Genomic DNA, 16704 nt, shown 5'->3' on the forward strand with positions numbered 1-16704 from the left:
TTGGACACGCTGGAGTCCTGACTGATCCATGACTGACAGGTTAGGTGGTGTCATAACAACAGCGGTGGCTGCTTACACTAAGTAGTGATGGTAATAGAAGTCAGTTCCTGGCTGGCTAAACGTGTTCACCTTCTCTAACATACAATAAACCATTACACCAGCACATGAACCCATACTATATAATGACAACCTTGTAATATGGATCTGAGGATCAGTGATTGCAAGTCGTGTGTTTACTTCAATACTGTTGTGTTAACATACCTCCTCCTCCATCTATCATGAAGGTCAACCTTGTATTGTACTCCAACACTTGCTGACCATATCATACCACCATAACAGCCACTACCCTGCTATCACACATTATGTTTTCTAACATGTGACACAATGCTTACGTCAGCTGCAATGCTATAATGATACACATTATCTTGTTGTAAACACCGCTGGGCTATGTCTGTTGCTTCGAATTTTCATTTCTTATGTTCATATAATCCTATGGTTTATAATGCTTTAATTGTGTCGTTAAGCACATTGTGCACATTACAGATACACTGAAATATGTTCCAGTCATCACAAGTTACAGTGTATGTGGCAGGTCAGGAGGCCAGGCTCGGCTGTGTCTGTATAACATGGTCAAGATTCACAATAATCTTTTAGTAACTGAACATATCTTGTGGTATCCATTAGTATGTATTGTCCAGACGGATATCTTAATAAACTTTAAATTCAGAGAAACGATATAAAACATGTACATATACACTCGTAAATATATCTATATGCATGTAAATGAGGCAGATGAATGTATTATGTACTTACAATGTTGCTGAAAGCTTAAAGATTCCGGTAAGAAATATAACGAGTATTGTGGTAAATGATTTTTGTGTAATAAATATGTATTGTGCTGCATTTTGTAACTGTCACAAAGCCAAGATCTTTAAGCCAAAATCCGTAAAGGTCTGGAAGAAGTGATGAAAGGCGTTGAAAATATATATATTTATGATTACAAAACACAGACTATGTTCTCCTCTTGGTGTCTAAAAGATGACCCAACACAAGACGACTACTTTAAGACCAAAGTTTGTAGACTTTTAACAAATTATTTACTATTACGTCCCTTTTCTCTCAGCATCATTTTTCAGGTTTACGTCAAACAAATGCAACGTACCTAATATTCATTTGGTATAGATATTTCCTGAATGATCTTCAACAACGCGTTGTATAACTCTTTAAAAGTTCATTTCGTGTAATGGATCAAACATTACAAAGTTGTGTCCATCCACACAAGTGTTACACGTCCCAGGTAAAGATATATTCTAGATATGACGTCTGTCCAACACAGATATGTTATCTGTAAATATCCATACAAAGTTCCCCTGCTGGGCCATACTTAAAACTTTCGTATTAAAGTTGATCAGTTGTAAGTGATCAAGCATTACAAAGCTGTGTCCATTGCCACAGGTGCTACTGATCCCAGGTAAAGGTATTTCATCATCTTTGTATCTTTAAACATTATAGTTATGAATGTTTCATCCCTGATTCCAGCCTTACAATCAAAATTTATGTTTTATCCTCCTTATCCTTATCATATAATTAGTCAGTTGAAGTGCAGAACACGCTTTTGAGCTCAGCCACTTTACTGTGTTTGTCAAATGATACCATTGAAATGGTGTTACCGGACTCCAACTGTAAGTAGTTACACCTGGAGTGACAAGTCACCATCGGCAAGGCAAGTAATCCACGAGTAACTGAATTTGTCTTGGCTGTGACTTGCCCTTCCATTATTTACATATATTAAAATGTGACAGTAAGAATCAAAAGCCAGAGGAGGAGGAGCAGTACACATTGCTCATGATGTTTATGTATTGGCTTTACATCTCGACTAATAATCTCACCTACGTCTTTCTCCTTCCTTGATAGTTCTATTTCTAAATCTTATGGTGATCCTCTAATTTGCCTGCTATGTGCACAAGGTACATCATTTTGCGTATACCTACAGTGAATATCACTGGCCATTGTACACTGTACAACGATACGCTGTTAATCTTTCTGCAGTCGTCTTGCGTCATCGCACCAGTTGATAATGTTGGCTTATTTTGCCATCGTGAAATTGTTTTTAGTCACCAATGTCTCTTATAGATATCAAATATCAGGAAAATCTATCAAACTCGTAAACACAATTTGACTGTATGTGCGAAAAATCGGATATAAGTTTCAAAGATTTTTCTGAAGAGAATTATAGAACAAGACAGATCACATTTATTGTATCACATATCAGTTCACCAGGTAAAGACACCATTATAACATATTGTGAAACTAATATATAGCATGATTCATGTACAAGGACCATCTTCTACACATGACCAATATTTCACAACCATCACAAAATGATTCACTGATAAAGCCAGTGTATGTAATGTCCTTCCTTTTCCTCAGCTCATTAGGCATTTTCCGTGACCCAACCTATATGTTATTTGTCCCCTCATTTGTGACCTTGTAGTTGTTGTACGGTGGAGTAATGCTTGACTTGCTATACTGAGGGACAGACACACTGACACAAGCCATGTTGTAGTTGTTGTACGGTGGAGTAATGCTTGACTTGCTATACTGACGGACAGACACACTGACACAAGCCACTATTGGAAAAACAGATAAACATGAAGAGATAATTTACCTGAAAAAATTATTTATCTATTCACAGGATTTACTATCAGACATGATTACAAATTAAGAAAACTGGTTTACACTAAAAGAATTATAAAACGTACAAAATTCACATGAAAATCTACATGGTCGATATATGTTCTATCAACAGCGTGAGTAGATAAATTTCTAACTCCTCATTAACAATCTTATCAATTCAACCCATAAAAAATATCTTCATGACAAATAAACCCAAATAGCAGTGTGTCATAAGACCAGAGCCCCTGCCAAGCTGGGACTTGGCCAAACATAAACAACCACTTTCTTATAGACGATTAGTCAAGGTTCTGGGTCGAGCACCAGGATCTATTGACCTCCGACATAATATATTTTCTCTGATCCTTCATCATCACCACCACACTCCCGGCACCCATCAATAAACCCTTCCCAAATTCCTCACTTCCTTATAAACTCGTCCCTGTAGTCAACAATTAAGAAACCTAAACCGACCAAAAAGCATTACGTTGTTCAACAATGTAAACCCCAGCTAGGGTGAGCCTTAGACACTCTTACGGTATATTGTGATGGACGAAGGATTTACTACCCTAGTAATGTATTACACATTTACTTATTCTAAAAACCTATCACTGATTACCGTTAAATACATATGGCAAAAATATATTTTGCTTGTGGACATCTAGTAAAAATACATGGGATATCGTATGCAAGCTAAACATTTGATACGATAATAAATAAAATCCCATAACTTTTCTGGAGCACAAGGTACAGAAATATATGTTACGTGATATCGTTAAGATGAACATATCTAACATAAAGATTTCTATTTTGCAGATAAATGTTTTACATGTAGAAATCAATAATAATTTCAATAACATAAAGATAATTGCGTCAGTATCTATGTTGCAGGCTTTTTATCAGGGTTTTACACACTGTAGAAAAGAATTGTTTAGAGAAAAGTAATGTAATTGCTATTAACACGAGGTTCAAGGATTCTAAGTTATGAGTTTCTGCTCTTCAAAATGTTACCTTCATCCTCTGAGAAAACTTTGAAAAAACAGACTTTTATTTTGTGTGATGAGGACTAATGACAAATTATTTACGTTTTTCTTAAGAATATCCTTTATGAGTCAAATGAAAGTATTTTGTTAGATAGAAAATTTACATCAGTAACAACGAGAGATAAACAATCAATATTCACAAACTTTATCTTTGGTGAATTAAAGTTCATCAAATAACAGATAAAGATTACTATATACAATTTCCAACAATCTTATTGACATCATAAAACCAAATATGATTAATAAATGTTTCAAATCATCAAAAGTAAAAACAAGAAGCCGTCCGGAGGTTAGTTGTTACCCCCGGCGTAAACACTTATAGGCGGAATCCGGTAACACCTCTTGAATAGCATGTGGAAGACAGAGTAGAGTGGGTGGGCTCAGAAGCATGTTCTCCACTTCAACTGACTAGTGATATGTTAAGGATAAAGACAACACAAACCACATACATCGATTGTGAGAATGGAATCAGGGACGAAACATGTATAACTAGAAAGGTTAAAGATACAAAGATGGTGAAATTACCTTTACCTGGGATCAGTAGCACCTGTGGCAATGGACACACCTTTGTAATGCTTGATCACTTACAACTGATCAACTTTAATACGAAAATCTTAGGTATTGTCCCTCAGGAAAACTATTTATAAATATTTATAGAAGACTTACATATGTTATATGTACGTTACCCCTAGAATATATCTTTACCCGGGATGTATAACACTTGTGTGGATAGACACAGCTTTGTAATGCATGATCCATTACATGAAATGAACTTCGCTAACGAAGAGTTATACAACGAGTCGTTGGAGAACATTAATCAAATACCTATACAGAATTTTTATGTAAGATAAGAGGCATTTCATGATAGTAAACATAAAAAATGATGATGAAAGAAAAGGGAGGTAGAGGTAAATATTTTGTTAAAAGATGAAATACTCCTGCCTTAAACTAGCTCTTTGTATTGCATTTTCACTTAGATACCCACATGATAACGCATTCTGTTCTTTATAATCATAAATATTTATGCATTTAACACGTTTTATCATTTCTTATATAATATCAAGGATTCAGGCTTAAAGATCTTGGTTCTGAACAATCATTATAATGCAACACAATACATAATTATGATAAACAAATCATTCATCACAATGACCATTATGTTTTACCAGATTCTTTAAGTCCTCAGTCACGTTTGTTAATATCGGTGCTGTTTCCTGTGGGGCGGGGTAGCGCCAGAAATGGGTGATGGCAAGCAAGTATGTTTATGTATGTCATACATAAGATAAACAATTATCCTTGTATGAAGAAAGCATCTTGGTTGTGCGATTCATTTCGTTTTTCTCTTCAGCAATGAGTATCATCCTGGTATAGTGAACATATGCTTGATATGATCCTGTAAGCGCCAGCAGGTCAAAAACATTTTCAAGTAACGTAAAGTGTGTAGTGAAGATAGCTCTTAACCTGACCCGTGAGTGAACTGGATGGCATGTGATACTATCAAGGGAAACAGTGTCGGCGTTTTGGTTTATTAATAAGAAATGTTATTATTCCCTTAACACAGTTACCAATCCCCACCAGAGGCATAATTATCACTTTCATGAATAAATTCACTGCAATTTTGATCACTGTCATCTTTACCATTCATAACATGCAACTATATTCACCACTCTAACTTATGCATTATCATTGTTGTACATTACGTACATTACAGCAGTAGTGATCTTTCGTGTGTGATAAAAGATGGTGACGTCTTTCCCATACACATATCATTATCAAATATTTACCTTACTCTACGTAGCACACTACACTTCCCTATCAAAACACACGCCTCTTCCTGTCTTCAAGCTTATCATAACTACCCTACATTTTAACAGGATTAACCATCCTTGATATGCTCATATTCATGCCTACCAAAAGTATTATCATAACTACTCGAGACAATACAAAATCTTAACTACAACCATACGAAGTTTACAACCATACTATATTACCTACCCCGGATATCAAGAGAACATGTCATCAACAATCTCTCACTAAAACAAAAACAGATCATCCATCATCATGCGCATTGTGAACAAAAACGTTCAACGTGTCCTGCCAAAAACTGGATCAACAAAACCTAAGGAAATGATTCTCATGCTCCTGGACCGGCTACCATGGCGCAGTGGATCCACCTGGTCATTGGTTACCCTCCCATATTTAGCACCGGCATTGTTGTACCTTGTGGGTATGTGCAGGCGTGTGTTTCTCTCATGTCTTCGTAAGAGTGTTCGCCTGGCACTTTACACCATCTGGGTCATTGTAGTCACCTGCTTCGTTCTCGAACAGGAGTTCTTGAGCCTAATGGACCCTCTGGTAGTGAGCGCAATAAGATGGCTCGTAGGTCTTGTGCGGAGAGTTGTGAGGAATATCGTGCGGGAACTCATATTCCAGGTGACTATGTTCCTCTTAGTGTTCATCATCCTCGTGAGAATGGTGGTGGAGGAGGTAATGCTTCCTATCATTAGAACGGTTGACTACGCTGTGCAGGTCACACAGAAAGTCCATAGAATATTCTTGGATGAGATAGTTGTGGTACTTGTCGTGGAGGTGGCAAAGATGATGCTCACTGGCATTCTTGTACTCATCGTAAAGATGGTCACAAAGGTCAGTATCTCTGTATGGTCAGTTGTCTTCAGAAAAGCAGTGATCTTGGAGACTATGGCACAATCATTACCAACAACACCTCAAGAATCCTCTCTCTCCTCGGGGCCTCATCAAGGAATTCTTCATCGTTGCAGCACTCAGTTTGATTATCTGTTGTAGGCTGTTGGCTGGAGGCGCCGTTGTAGTAACAGTTTTGGTCTTGCGCACACTGGTAACCGCTGCCATAGTACTTCTTCGTCCAGCAATTTACCTGATTCAAATGACGTCGAAATAGGGTAAATACGTAGTAACCTTTGTTAAAGTGGTCCACAGCAGAAAAGGGTGTGTTGAAATGGTTTGGACATATGGAGATAATGAGTGAGGAAAGATTGCCAGGACATGTGAAGCGTCTGGGGTAAACCATGGAAAGGTCTGTGAGGCCTTGATGTGTAAAGGGAGCTATGGTTTCAGTGCATTACACAAGACAGCTGGAGACTGAGTGTGAACGAATGTGGCCTTTGTTGTGTATTCCTGCCACTGTCTCGCTGTCTGTGTATGTATGCGCTGAAATATATATGTACGCATAAGTTGTTATTATCATTATTATTATCATTATTATTATTATTATTATTATTATTATTATTATTATTATTATTATTATTATTATTATTAGTATCATTATCATTATTATTGTTATTATTATTATTATTATTATGATTATTATTATTATTATTATCATTATTACTATTATTATCATATTATCATTACTATTATCGTTATTATCATCATTATTACTATTATTCTTGCTTTGAAGAATGTATGTGAGAAACACTTAGAAATACAGATGGACTTTTAGGTAGCATTTATGGATCTGGAGAAGGAATAGGATAGGGTGGATACAGATCCTCTGTGGAAGGCAAGTTGCTAGAAGCAGTTAAAAGTTTTTACAAAGGATGTAAGGCATGTGCACAAGTAGGAAGAGAGGGAAGTGATTGGTTCCTAGTGAATGTCTGTTTGCATCAGGGGTGCGTGGGATCTCCATGGTAGTTAAATTTGTTTATGGATTGGGTAGTTAGGGAGGTGAATGCAAGAGTTTTGGAGAGAGGGGCTAGTATGCAGTCTGTTGTGGATGAGAGGTCTTGGGAAGTGAGTAAGTTGTTGTTCACTGATGATACAGCGCTGGCGGCTGATTCGGGAGTGAAACTGCAGAAGCTGGTGACTGAGTTTGGTGAAGTGTGTGAAAGAAAAAAGCTGAGAGTAAATGTGAATAAGAGCAAGGTTATTAGGTTCAGTGGGGTTGAGGGACAAGTTAATTGGAAGGTAAGTTTGAATGGAGAAAAGTGAAGAAAGTGAAGTGTTGTAGATATCTGGGAGTGGACTTGATAGCGGATGGAACGATGGAAGCGGAAGCGAGTCATAGGTTGAGGGAGAGAGCGAAGGTTCTGGGAGCGTTGAAGAATGTGTATGCTGGAGGGAAAGAATATCTCGAAAAGGAAAAATGAGTATGTTTGAAGGAATAGTGTTCCAACAATGTTCTATGGTTGCGAGGCGTGGGCTATAGATAGGGTTTTGCGGAGATGGTTGGATGTGTAGGAAATGAGATGTTTGAGGGCAATATGTGATGTGAGATGGTTTGATTATGTAATGAAAGGGTAAGAGAGATGTGTGGTAATAAAAAGTGTATGGTTGAGAGAACAGAAGAGGGTGTATTGAAATGGTTTCGTCACATGGAGAGAATGAGTGAGGAAAGATTGACAAAGAGGATATATGTGTCAATGTTAAAAGGAATGAGGAGAAGTGGGAGACCAAATTGGAGGCGGAAAGATTGTGTAAAAAGATTTTGAGCGGTTATTTTCATATACGGCGGGGTTGCGATGGGAATGGTTAAAGGCAGCAGGTATGGATATGTACATGGGTATATACGTATATGTTTGTGTATGTATTTGTTTACGTTGAAATGTATAGGTTTGTATATGTGCTTGTGTGGACGTGCATGTCTATGTGTATGTGAGTGGGTTGGTGCCACTGTTTCGTCTGTTTCCCTGAACTACCTTCTAACGCGGAAGTCAGCGACTAAGTATAATAAGATTATCTGGTGGAGGCAATGGTGAAGATCTGTAGGGATTTTCAGAAAAGAAGAATGTTGGGGTGAAGAGAGTGGTGCGCTAGATGAGACTTGGGAATATGTTATGTACTTCAAAGTGTTACAGAAGACTTAAGGAATTTGATTAAACATAATGTTGTTCTGATAGATTATCTGTTTATAAGGACTATGTGTTGTGTTCAGCTTTAATGGTTGTTTAAACCAATGCGTTTCAGCTAGAATCAGTAAAGATTATAAGAAATTCAAATAAGGTGATAAAAACAAATCTATATTATCATAAACAACAGAACTTTTCCTTCTCTGGGGATTTAAAAGAAAAACAACACAAGAGAGCTAGTTTAAGGCAGGAGTATTTCATTTTCGTAACAAACTATATACTATTACGTCCCTTTTCTATCATAAATCTTATGTTCACTTTCAACAAATGTCTTGTATCTATAATAAAAATTCGGTATAGAGATTTGTTGAATGTTCTCCAGCGAGGCGTTGTATGAGTCTTCGTTAGTGAAGTTCATTTCGTGTAATGGATCATGCAATACAAAGTTGTGTCCATCCACACAAGTGTTACACGTCCCAAGTGAAGATATTTCCTAGAAATGGCGTCTATCTAACATAGATACGTCTTCTGTAGATATTTGTAAGGCATTCTTCTGAGGGACAATACCTAATACTTTCGTGATCAAGTTGATCAGTTGTAAGTGATCAAGCATTACAAAGGTGTGTCCATTACCACAGGTGCTACTGATCCCGGGCGGGTCAAGGTATTTCACCATCTTTGTTTCCTTAACACTTCTAGTTATATATGTTTCATCCTTGATGTGATCCTTACAATGAGTATTCATGGTTTGTAATTCTCTTCATCCTTATCATAGCATTAATCAGTTGAAGTGCAGAATACTTAACAGAAACTGACTACTTTATTCTGTTTGAGACATAATGCTATGAAAGATGTTACCGGACTCCACCCGTAAGTGGTTATAGTTCACATTCTGGCTTCATGACCACAAGCTGATAGCCCTTAAATCCACCAACATATATACATCCTGTTATACAACTGATGTTACTGTCTGACGTATGTATGGTGCGGTTTGATGACCTTACCTGCTGATGGTCATTAAGTCAAACATGTTATCATGTTGCAAATATCGTGATTTGTATGTTTTGTTGTGTGGCACAGTTTCTGGTGTAGATATCTTTAATAACCTTTACCGGTTACTATCCAGTATAGTGAACGATAGACAGACTTACGTGTTACAGACTCCGTATGATAAACACCTGACGAACTTCAACACAACAAATTACTTGTTGGGTAAGATCAGAGAACGAGTCGTCCAGTGGCAGAACATAAACCTACAACATGTAACAACAACAACAACAACAAACAACTGTTATGTGAAGATCTAGTTATTCAAAGTGAGATGATCACAAGGAAGTTAGGAATATAGAAGAGTAGGAGTGAGGTATAAGGTGGAGGCCCAGCCACCGTGGCTGGTGCTATATAGAGCAGTGAGGGATAACACCATATCTTAACCCCTGGTGATGTGTGAGCTTATAAACACTGGTGGTATTTATGGCGGCCACCAACCAGGAAGTAATGTTCACCAGGTATTGCTCTGCTCTACACTGATCCAACAACTACAAGGATAATGTTGTTATAACCTTCTTGATCATGCTGGTTATAGAAGTATTATAGATACATGTTGGTGACACAAGGATAATGTTGTTATAACCTTCTTGATCATGCTGGTTATAGAAGTATTATAGATACATGTTGGTGACACAAGGATAATGTTGTTATAGCCTTGATCGTGCCAGTTATAGAAGCATTATAGATACATGTTGGTGACACAAGGATAATGTTGTTATAACCTTCTTGATCATGCTGGTTATAGAAGCATTATAGATACATGTTGGTGACACAAGGATAATGTTGTTATAACCTTCTTGATCGTGCTGGTTATAGAAGCATTATAGATACATGTTGGTGACACATCATAATGATGGTCTCGTCTGTTGTCCACATAACCACAGTACTTTACTACAGTACATACAGTAATATCAGTCGTAACAACACTATGTATGTAGTCGTGATTACCGTAACATGTGAGTGGCGAGATTGGATGACGTAACGTAACAATATCAGACTTCATCATTCTCAATAGTTTAGGTGGATCATGTAATATTTGGCGTTCCTTCATGTTTTATCAGATGATAAAATGATGGTTGGCCTAATGACCTTCACAAGTCAGTGGTCATTAAATCCAACACAGCAACCAACCACTCAGGATGACCAGGAGGGAGCCACCTGGTGCAGACCAAGTGTACCAGCCTGGTGGAGAGGATCAACTGCTCCACCTCAGGATAAAAGCTGCTCAAGTTCTGTAGTGAGGGACACTCCAAGTGGCATGTGAAACTACCAGTCTTAGTTATAAACTACCGCCCGGCTGGCCGGTGGGTGGCTGTGGCCAACATGAACCCAGGGGCTACACACACACACACACACACACACACCGCCCACTGACCTGACCACCGGCCGGTGGGTGGCTGTGGCCAACATGAACCCAGGGGCTACACACACACCGCTCACTGACCTGACCACCACCACTGTGACCTGACCACGTGTGTGGACAACATGAACCCACGGGCTACACACACACACACACACACACACACACACACCGCCCACTGACCTGACCACCGGCCGGTGGGTGGCTGTGGCCAACATGAACCCAGGGGCTACACACACACACACACACACACACACACACACACCGCCCACTGACCTGACCACCGGCCGGTGGGTGGCTGTGGCCAACATGAACCTAGGGGCTACACACACACACACACACACACACACACACACACACACACACACACACACACACCGCCCACTGACCTGATCACCGGCCGGTGGGTGGCTGTGGCCAACATGAACCCAGGGGATACACACACACACACACACACACACACACACACACACACACACACACACACACACACACACACACACACACCGCCCACTGACCTGACCACCGGCCGGTGGGTGGCTGTGGCCAACATGAACCCAGGGGCTACACACACACACACACACACACACACACCGCCCACTGACCTGACCACCGGCCGGTGGGTGGCTGTGGCCAACATGAACCCAGGGGCTACACACACACCGCCCACTGACCTGACCACCACCACTGTGACCTGACCACGGGTGGCATGTAGCTCATCCTTGGACAACATTAATCAAATACCTAGACAGAATTTTTATGTTAGATAAAAGACATTTCTTGGTAGGAAACATAAGAAATGATGACGAAAGATAAGGGACGCTATTAGAGGTAAATATTTTGTTAAAAAATGAAATACTCCTGCCTTAAACTAGCTCCCTGTACTGTATTTTCTTTTACATACCCAGAGGAAAATATGTTGTACGGTTAATCACAATAAATGTTTAGGTTTAACAGGTTTTCTATTTCTGATAGTATTTCACTGATTCAGGTTTAAAGACCTTAGTTCTGAACAACCATTATAATGCAACACAATACATATTTATCATAAATAAATCATTTATCACAATAACCATTATGTTTGTACCAGATTCTTTACGTCCTCAATCACGTTTGTTAATATATAAGGAATTTTTCCGCCACATTTCAATACATAACATATATCTACACGTGTGTAAATATATGTATATGTTTTTATAAATTTTTCTTTGGCTTTTATAATCAAGGTGTAAGATATCCGTCTGAAGAAAATACTAGATAATATTATAGGTTATGTGTGTATGTGTGTGTGTGTGTGTGTGTGTATGTGTGTGAGTGCACACAGGAGTGAAAACATATTTTACACTTACAAGGTTAAAAGACGGGGCAACGTGAGTGTACAAATCCTTCCTCAAAAGACTCACGGGATAATGATTAAAGTAGTATACACACACACACACACACACACACACACACACACACACACACACACACACACGCACAAACACACACACACACACACACACACACACACACACACACACACACACACACAGAGCGGCGCTTTCAATTTTTGATGTAGATTGATTTCCTATTTTATTTTCGTCTACGGAATTCTACATCTTCAGTTCAGCACAACATTGTGGTAATGAAGGGAAAGTCACCACATTTACAAGCCGAGTGCACGTAGCTTATCCCACCTCGTTAGAGAGAAAACTTACCTGTATTTGAATTAATGAACGGGAACAGAGAAGACAGAATTTTATTACACATTTATTATACAACTATATAATTTATATTATATACATTACCACATTTCCTGCACTTTCCATCACAAATTTGCTAAGGTCATAACCTTGTAGTTACCATTACCTTACAACCTTAAGGATGGTGGTCTACAACACCTCTAGATTGATGGAGAAAACGAAAAGTTTCGTTTTACTATTAAGACCACAGAAATGCGGTAATTCCACTTCACTACCACTAACTACTAGTTATTTGACTTGTTGATTTTCACGGCTAAGATTCTCATCCTCTGAGCGAAGCCATACAATAATCGTCCTTATCTACTCTGAGCATTGGATAGCCTCCTGATGATCAAGATTGCTGTTTTGGTTGTCCGTTTCCCTTGTTACTGGTGCGCCTCACTGCACACCTTACATGAGTGCCTTCCACAGTATTAGGGACAGCTGCTGGGCCTCACTGTAGCTACTTCTGGGACGGTTGCCAATCTTCCTCGTATTCCCTCATGACCACAGCGCCAAACCGACTCCCGCCATCAGGCCGAGACGCACAAACATTTCTGACAAAGTTGAGACAACCGCTTTCGCGTCAGTTTTGACACCAAGTGAATTTATACGACAATTACGTTCAAGATGCTTGGTTTTTCGTTCATGGATTGAACAGAAGCAACCAACGATGGTTGCTACTGCCCAATCCATGAAGTCCCCCCCACCACGGAAAGGTAACCAAGCTTCGGGGGGGATGGGTGTTTACCCTGACGCCAACGGAGAAACTCAATATTAGTGCAGAGATCTTTTCCTCGGTAAAGAAAGTGTAGCCGGACTCCGCCCTCATGAGGTTACTGCACGACACCAAAGATCACCCTTTGGTAGGCTGTGCTATAGGCAGCACAGCTCCGTCAAAGATCTCACTCCATAAGTGAACTTATATAGATTCCTTTTTTAACATTTTGTCTTGTCTATAAGGAACTCATCAGTTCTTCTCCAGTGAAAGCAAAAAATCATCGAGAAATTCATTTGCTTCCTCAATATCAGGATCTTGTGGCTCTGTGTGGGGGACGAGGCTGGTGGGCTTTGTGTCTGGCTGTGTCTGGAGAGCGGGGCTGGTGGTCTCTGTGACTGGTTGTGTCTGGGGACCGGGGCTGGTGGTCTCTGTGACTTGCTGCGTCTGGGAAGCGGGGCTGGTGGTCTCTGTGACTTGCTGTGTCTGGGAAGCGGGGCTGGTGGTCTCTGTGACTGGCTGTGTCTGGAGATCAGGGGAAGTCTTGGGTATAAATTTCAATATACTGTGAGCGATATCGTCTCTCAACCGATTCCTCTCGATCTTCTCTTGCACGGCCTTCATGATACGTTTGGGCGGCTTTCTCCATTTTCTTTGCATTTCAGTTGGTGATCCTGCGCCATCGAGCCACATGATACCAGAATAGTATCGTTCCTGTTTCCCAACGGGTCCAATCTTGGTGTCACACATGATGCCGAGGGAACCCAAATGGCGGCCGATGTTTACGTTGGAAGCCACGGGCTCGTTATGTATCTTGCAGTAACTTTCATACCGTTGCTGCAGCTCTTTCCTGCTGATAAGGTACCGCTTCATAGTAATAGTCTTTCCCTTCATTTGAACGAAGGTATTCATGAAACTAACAAAGGAAGCCTTTCCTTTGTAATCCCGTTTGTAGTAACAGAAAGCCATTGAAGACGTGGATTGGGTCAGGCGAAGTTACACAGACTAACAAGACAGTCCTATAAATCAATGGTCCTGTATCAGCACTGAACTCGAAATACGTCAGAACGACAATTTGAACCCAGGGCTGGAGGGCCAGTTGATGATATTCTCACGTCTTGCTCAACCAAGTAACCTCGGTTAGACCTTGTTTATATTTAAATATAGTAAAGCTAATATAGTGAAGCTTGATGATTCTATTTATATGTAAGTTGCAATGTAGTTTGTATATATATATATATATATATATATATATATATATATATATATATATATATATATATATATATATATATATATATTTCTTTTTTTTCAATAATGGATGGAACTTGGCTCCTAAGGTGATTTTGTTGTTGGAGTGGGACCTCCAGCCATTCTGTCCACCTTTTCCCTTTCTAGACATGTGGTGGTGCATTGGGTAGTGTGGCAACCTTCGTCTTCATCTTTTTGGGTGCAGGCTTGCAAACCTCGTGGAGTAGTTGTGGTGTTTGCTTCTTTGCTGCACCCGACATAGCCATCTGGGTGTAGCTATCTACCCGGGCTGGTGGGTCAGCCAGCATAGCTACACGCTCACTCGGTACCTGGCTGGTGGACGAGCAGCCTTCCTTTCTTCCATGGCTACAGTCTGCCTAACGACCTGGGGTTGTGGAGAAGCCATCCTTACTACCACCCAGGTTGGTTGGGCAGCCTTCTTTCGTTTCTTTGCTACACCCTTCTGGTTGGGCTGGTTGGGCAACATTCTTTTTCCTCTTCTTCGATACAACCTGCCAACCGAATTCGTCTGCTGGTGGGTCCGTTTCTTTCATGGAATACAACCTCTGTAGCCACTTGGGCTGGCCGGTCAACCTTCGGTTGTAGGTAAAAGTATATATATAGAATAATGTGGTTATCATCAGCAGCCAGAGGCCATTCCTCCCTCCTTGCCTGCAGAGTTCTTGATTTTCTGGAAAGTTCTACGAGATTCTGGTAAGATAAATACCATTGAGAGGACGTTGTTAGGGGACAGTCAGGTTCAGTTTAGAGTTGGTTGTGGGATGGTTCTTTTACTGTGTCGTATCAGCCAGATGGGTATTTCTTTTCACAGCTTTCGTTAAAGTTTGTTTTCTAGAAGCATGATCTAGAACACTATTTTCCATATGTTTATCATTTTTCTTGTTATAGTTTCATTATAATCATTAGTTTTGTTATTGTTGACTTTCAGATATTTGATGTTATGTTTGTGATTCCCGTGGAAGCGTCTGACATCTTGCTAGAAGACTTTCTGGTCACAATATTTCTGCACTGGGGAGTTGATCGTATTCTTTTATTGCAGGTTTTGTTATTATCTTGCTTTACATTAAGGTCTACTGGAGGTTTTCCCAATGCTGGTTGAACATATGTCCAGCAACAGGAGATAGCGTAAGATACAGTATTGATGAAACTTATCTATCTATATACCTATCTAAATATCGCTCTATCAATCTATCAATCTAACTATGCACATATCTATCTATCTTTATCTGAAAGTCAACAATAATAAAATCATTGATATATGAAGTATAACAATGTCCTCTCAATGGCAATTATCTCACCAGAATCTTCTAGAACCTTCCAGAAAACTATGAACTCTGTAGGCAAGGAGGGAGGAATGGTCTCTGGCTATTGATAAAACCATATTATTCCATATATATGTTTATATATACATATTTATGTATATATATGAATGTATATATAACATACAGAATAATGCGGCCATTATCAGTATCGAAGAAAACTGAAAAGATGAGGTCCCACCGAGATTCGAACTCGGATTGCTGGATCCAAAGTCCAGAGTGCTAACCCTTACACCATGGGACCTGATAAGAAAAGATGTGATTTCATCTAAATGTTTTACATATAATCAACCAGAGGCCATTCCTCCCTCCCTGCCTGCAGGGTTCAAGGTTTTCTAGAAGGTTCTCGAAGATTCTGGTAAGATCATTACCTTTGAGAGGTCGTCGTTAGATGACAGTCAGGTTCACTCTATGGTTGGTGTTTGTAGTTGGTTGTCCGAGGATGTTGTTATACTTGATCAATTTTGTAATTGTTGACTTTCAGGTAGGAAGTACTCATTTACGATGCATCCTTGTACTCACAACAACCTTATGAGTCACTTCAAGATTTATCTGCACTACAACTTTATCTTCACTACACCATTAAGGTTGAAGTCAATGGTCACATTCACTACAATCTCAACACGACTGGTCTTATACCTAACCCATATTATCACTACATCCATGTACATGTATTTCTTGCAGAATAACGCAGATATCAATGATTTCTGTGAAAGTTG

The 16704-nt window shown here is 39.5% G+C and overlaps 1 non-coding gene across 1 annotated transcript; it reads right to left on the reverse strand.

The window, feature by feature from the left end:
* Positions 1–16157: 16157 nt before the first annotated feature.
* Positions 16158–16229, reverse strand: TRNAQ-UUG (transfer RNA glutamine (anticodon UUG)). Its single transcript has one exon. It is a non-coding gene; the product is annotated as a tRNA-Gln (tRNA).
* Between the last annotated feature and the right edge of the window lie 475 nt (positions 16230–16704).

Source organism: Panulirus ornatus, chromosome 12, assembly GCF_036320965.1.
Source record: "Panulirus ornatus isolate Po-2019 chromosome 12, ASM3632096v1, whole genome shotgun sequence".
Classification (NCBI taxonomy): domain Eukaryota; kingdom Metazoa; phylum Arthropoda; class Malacostraca; order Decapoda; family Palinuridae; genus Panulirus; species Panulirus ornatus.